Source organism: Anastrepha obliqua, chromosome 6 (genome assembly GCF_027943255.1).
Source record: "Anastrepha obliqua isolate idAnaObli1 chromosome 6, idAnaObli1_1.0, whole genome shotgun sequence".
Classification (NCBI taxonomy): Eukaryota; Metazoa; Arthropoda; class Insecta; order Diptera; family Tephritidae; genus Anastrepha; species Anastrepha obliqua.
Window position 1 is genome coordinate 57,749,058 of NC_072897.1, and position 6,368 is coordinate 57,755,425.

Here is a 6,368-nt window from a genome sequence, read left to right on the forward strand (position 1 = left end):
TAGGCATGTTTTTCCTAAACAGCAAACAAAGAAACTAATATACAAGTCGTGTACCTAAAACAGTGAGATGAGGTATAAGTACAAATACGACTGTCAAATATGTTGGCAGTCAGTTCAGTATTAACATAGTGTTAAGAACTACCTTAAAATTAAATTCATAAAAATAGTTTTTTATATATTTTCCAAAGACAAGCATGTCTTTAACTATCTTCTAAGCCTTTAACTAACCTGCATTGAGTAAGTAATAAGAAAGAGTCACAATCACTCAATTTTTGGCAAACGGGCATATTGATGCGGTCGGTCGGGTGAAAAGACGAGGAAGGGCAAATCGTTGCAACAAGGCTCTAGAGCCGAGAAACTATGTCTTTGCTAGTATACACAAAAATAAATCCACAGGAAGTACATACATGCAAATGCGTCGATTTGCCTTTGCCTAAGCACTGAGCAAACCGTCCCCTTAGTATTAAAATAGCCTATAAATTTTTCGATGTTTTAAGAAAATGAATTTCAAACTTTTTGTCGAAAGTAGCTCTCACTCAAATCTCGTTATGTCTGTAAATATTTATTATTTTCGACGTGTTTGTTTTAAGACTGTATAAAAATGAGTCTATTTTGTTAACTGACCAATTTTTATTATTATAATCATCCTTTTAGTGAACAAAAAAGAGGTGTAAACTACAAATACATCAGATAGGCTATTTTATTTTTTAATGTTTTCTATTAAGTTTCTGATACGTTATTTTATTTTGTATGGTATGCACTATTTTATTCAAGAAATACACCAGAATAATAAGTAAATTTAAAATGAATTTTTATTACTATAAAATTATGTTTTAATAACAGTAAGATCGTAAATTATTAGCATGGTCTTTATTTATTGTCGTCTTCGTCCTCTTCTTCGAATCTGTCTGGTTCATCTAAACAAACGCGATTATTCCCTCCTTGTAAATTCAAAAAAAATGTCTGTGAGCCGGGAGGAATTACATTTTTTTGCATAAATCTTTGAGATCCTTCAATTTTCTGTCAGAAATTGGTAGTTCTTTTTTATATTAGTGAGTTAATTTAAAATTTGTGACTCTTTTCTTTTTCATTCTCGAGCCATCTATATCAATCACTTTGAAGTCTTCGTTCCATTGTTCCTTGTATAACAACTGTCTCTTTTCACTTCTTATTACTTGGAGAACCTTAATTTTAAGCCAATTTACCGATTCATTGTTGACATTTTTCTTCAAGTTATGATTCAATTTTGAGAACGCCGTTTTGGGATCAATAATATCACTGTAGTTAAGCCTTTCTATAGCGTACGGATTTTTTCGTCTTGCCAGTCTAAGTATAGTTGGCCATTCTTCTGGTGAATATTTCTCTTAGCTCGTTCTATAGCCGAATGCATGGAATCTGCTTCCATTTGTGGGTGCCCACTTTGAAGATATTTAATCGTTATTGAATTAAAATGCAATGAGTGATTCATATGAAGCAATAATGGGGCAATTAATCTGTTTCTATTCCGTCCTCCACAGCAGTCTGAATACAGAATAACATCCGTTACTGATTCGGGTAAATTGTTCAGCATTTTTAATAAAGTGGTTCCAATTTCCTCTGACCCACGGTGGCCATGGTTTTCATCCCACAGGCAACAATATCCAGCTCCATTAGCTAAATCGTAAAATGTGTTGTTGTATGTGGCGAACTTTCGACTGTAATACAAGGTGCTTACATTGCTACATGGTGTCAATAGCACTGATTGTAAGTCAGAAGTAAATACTTTTATATTGCTGTTATTTTTAGATAACTCCTCCTCAGCATCTTTGTGGAGTCTTGCCTGGGCTTTATTTGCTAAGTGTTCATCATATGATTTCTGTGTTGAAGCCTTGTCCTCTGTATTTTTGAACATTTCGCATGTTGAGCATGTGTCCTTTTTTGGATGATGGAATGAATAATTGTAATTATTACAAAATATGTGGCGATACATATGTTCTTTAACTGAGAGGTCTGGGTGGCGTTCTTTAAATAAGTTATACATTTTTGTAATTGTTAGGTCTGAGCTCAGATAAAGGCGTTGGGACTTTGCTCGAGAATAGTGGCTTTCTACTGCTGGAAATGACTCTATGTGCTCTTTAATAAGAGTTGCTATCTCCGCGTCTACTTTTCTTTGCATTCCATGTTTACCCCTTATGTTAACAAATTCTCTTTGATTCTTTCTTTTTGGCTAATACAGATATCGCGCAGTCTGACACGTGTAAAGTATTTAAAAATAACTTTTTACAGACCTGTTTGTCATTTAGAAAGTATTTTAGAGTGTTCGACCACCGTGATTCTCTCGTTAATGTCCTCTTGCACTTTTCCACTTTTATTTTATTACTAAGGAATAGACGTTGCTTGCAGTAATCGCCCAAACTCCAATAGTCTGCTTTGATTTTCTTACGATCTTCTTCAGAGAAGTGTTCTGGGCATTTGTGATGACAGCTGCAATCAGCGGGCTTTGGTAAACGTTCCTTAATTACTTTACCACTCTTTGTAACATAAGCCTTTCCTTGACTCCTGTCACTCTTTCTTTTGTTCTGCATCTAAAGCTGGCTCTTACGCTATTGAATACAACAAATCCATAATTGTAGGAGACATCTTCTTAAATTACCTTTTAATTAACTCGCCTTTCTTTTTCGTGTTACTGTCAATTCTACATTTCCATTATTGCTTTCTTCTGCGATTACGCAGAGCACTTCATGTTGCTTTACCGAAGATTTTTCTCTCGAGATTATCCTCCTCTTCATCCGTTTCTGGAATATAATAATCTGACGGTTCTGCTGAAAACTCTCCCTCTTCGTCATTTTCCGATATATTTTAATCCACTGGTTCCACAGATAATCCAACAGAGTTTGGAGCAAGTTTCACACATAGGGCTCCTGTTGATTCCGTCGCAAATTCTGTTGACAATTAATATACCTAAATATTCTTTCCTGCAATTTAAGATAGCAGATACTCACCAGAGCTTGACAAATCCATGATTAAATGAATGATTGGGAACGAATGAACGACTAAATGATTATGAACGAGCGAATTTCAACAACGAACTGAAATCCTAAATTGCACAAATTATTTCTATTGCATTTACATACATGATAAAACAACGTAAGCATTGCATAGGCTACTTTTGTTTTTTGTAATTTTAAAACACATGTTAATTGTTCTGAGAATATAACGGCCTATTAGATTCATACAAATGAACAAATTGAAAATATTTGTTGAACAACAACGTATAACATTATACGTCATTTTAGGTGTTTGTGTCATGACAAAATTGATTTTTTTCCTAAAAGTTAAAATAGAGTATGTGAGTGTACATTACCATTCTATTGAATAAACAGAAAATTTAGTTTATGTAAAAATAGCGTATATGCATCTACATGATTTTTGAGGAAAATAATTTAATACATACCTATTTATACTATATTTTTTTGACTGACGTTTTGACCCACTTTGTGGAACTAGAATTTGACAAAATTTTGACCACATATAAAATCGACGATGGAGAATCCAAAAATTCAATAAAAAAATAATAGCCTATGAGCACATAGGCTATTGTTATACTAAGGGGACGAAACGTAGGGTAAACGTATGTACATACATTCGTATATATTTATATGCATGCATACATTTGTATGTATGCACTAATGTATCATATTTGGTGCTATGGCAAAATTTTGATTTGCCTACTTTTGTTCTTTGTACGATTTTTATATAAAATATTGTTACGAATTTTCTTATGACAGAATCCAAATATATCTTTATAATTACTGCTCCAATTCGATCACTGGCATGTTGAATAAAACACACAAATTAATGGAAACACACTCAGTCTTTTACTTTTCGTTTATTCGCTTAGAAGTTTAATTTTCAACTGAATACACCATGCGCATGCATCTCGGCTTATATACATGTTCTTAATAACGATCAAAATTTCTAGATCTGGCAGCTCTTATCTTCTGGCGAGTTATGTCACTATTAAGGCTAACTCATGTTTTCGTTTTGGCCTCTAGTTCGCTATTGTTACCAGTCGGTTCGCGAAACTTCGCGATTGTAACTACCTTACGCTTATGTCCGATCGTTCCCGACGAGATATTAAATTTTTCGATCTAAATAGAGTCATTCTTACCAGATGTACCACTTGGACTTTTCCCTGTCCAGTTTTGCATTGCTATATACTATACACCACATCATTCAAACTTTTGATCAGCATGTATGTATCTTCCCACGACGCTTGCAGTTTTAGAGAAATCCTTTTTTTTCTTTGCGGATTATAAAGAAGTACCAAACGTCCTTCGCTGAATCCTTAAATCGTTTCCAAAAATAGGGGTTGTCCAGCAGTTTCATGTACAGATGAGCGATAGGCCAACAGGAACGTTTGGATGTGTTTATCCCAGTTTCGTTCGCATTTGCACCTACCTTTCGCAAGTGCTCCTACAGAATGCGTTTGAATCCTTCAACCATTCCATCTAACTGGCGGTGCCAGGGTGTTGTACGTCTTTTCTTATTTTCCAAAAGGCAACACATTTCCTTGAATACTTCGGATTCGAAGTTCCTTGCTTGGTCTGAATGTAATTCAATAGGTACTCTAAACCGAGTAACCCAATTCTTCACAAAAACCTCAGCAATGGTTTTGGCATCTTGGTTTGGTAGACCGTACACTTCTGGCCGCTCACTGAAGTAGTCCACAACACCGAGCACTTATTTATAGCCGGAATCACTTGTTGGAAACGAGCCTGCAACATCCATGGCCACTCGCTCAAATGGTGAACCTGTAATCTGCCACGATTTATCTACTCTGGACCTTTCGCTGCCATACACTCCGCGCAATTTCGAATCCATTCGACTACTGATTCTCTGCAACTTACCCAGCAAAATCGCTGTTTAATCTTCTCCAGCGTTTTAGTGATACTCAGATGACCTCTACTTGGCCCATTGTGGAATTCTTCTAACACAGGTGCAATTCTGGATTAGGAACTATAATGGTTTCCATCATCACTTTCTGATACGCGATGCATAACTCCATCAATTATTTTAAGATTAGTTCACTGTACCTTATACGACTTAGCTACAGGACTTTCTTTCGCCGTTTCATATTTAGATAGTCTCTCAACAGCCTCTTTCGCATCCATGATCTTTCCCAGGTCAGCATCATTCAATTGACTTCTTCTTACTGCACTTGGTTCCCACTCATTATCGGGTTGCAACTGCATTAGTTTTATATCAACTATCCCTTCAGATGTCTCGACATTAAAACAATGCTCTATAGCACAAGATCGTCGAGATAGAGCATCAGTATTTCCATGGTGTTCCTCTTTTTGAAGCTCGATCTCAAAGTCGTACAATAATTTTGCAGTCTTCCGATCCACCGTGCGATTTGTCCTTCAGGATGCTTGAACTGGAGTAACCATCGCAATGCTGCATGGTCGGTTCTTAACTGGAATCGTGGAAATGTTTTACGCACTCAACCACAGCTAACAGTTCTCGTCTGGTGACACAGGAATTCATCTTTGGCTTTCCGAGAACTCTGCTACAGGGGTGATTGATGATTTGTGACAGCACTCCACTTGTTCCGTATGCGCTAGAATCTGTATCCACAACGAACTTTTCATCCCCAACCGGATACGCTAACATAGGCGCAGTACAAAGTAGCTCTGTTCAATTGTTGGAACGTTTTATACCTGTTCTTAATGTTTCGAACTTCGTGCACACTTCTTTATGTCCAAGATACATAACTTCTGTTATGTACAAGGCACATTTCTTCGGATTCAATCGTAGTCCAGCGGAAGGACTTCTTCCAAATTTTTCAGACAGTCGTTAAAATTGTTACCTATGATGATGATATCATGCAGATAGACCAAACATGGTTTTCAGTGGTGTTCCCTCAGCATATGCTCCATCAGGCGCTCAATCCGGAAGGCTTCACAGAAAATTGCCATAAATTCTCGCAATGCTTTTTTTTCACCTGCCAGTAACCACTTTTTAAATCAAGCTTGGAAAACCGTTTTGCGCCTCATAAAGTATCGAGAGTGTCATTTATTCGTGGTAATGGGTAACTTCATATAGCTTTCTATAATCCACACAAAATCGGGTTCTTCCACCTTTTTTCTTAACCAACATAACTGATGAGTTCCAATAACTCCACTTTGCTACACATCCTGAATTATCTGATTGACTTCTTCGCGCTTGGATAGTGGAACTTTACGTGGAACTTGGCGAATTCGCTTTGCATCTCCTGTATTTATTGGATGTTTCTCGATGGCAGAGTTTCCAAAATCGCCGTTGAATAAGTAGCCGTATTTCTCTAGCAGTCTCTCAGCTTTCGTCCTCTCTAGCCCTCTTATTTT

The 6,368-nt window shown here is 36.5% G+C and overlaps 1 pseudogene; it reads right to left on the reverse strand.

Annotated features, from left to right (window-relative positions):
• Window positions 1–219: 219 nt before the first annotated feature.
• LOC129250570 (uncharacterized) lies at window positions 220–2,564 on the reverse strand (annotated as a pseudogene).
• Window positions 2,565–6,368: the final 3,804 nt, after the last annotated feature.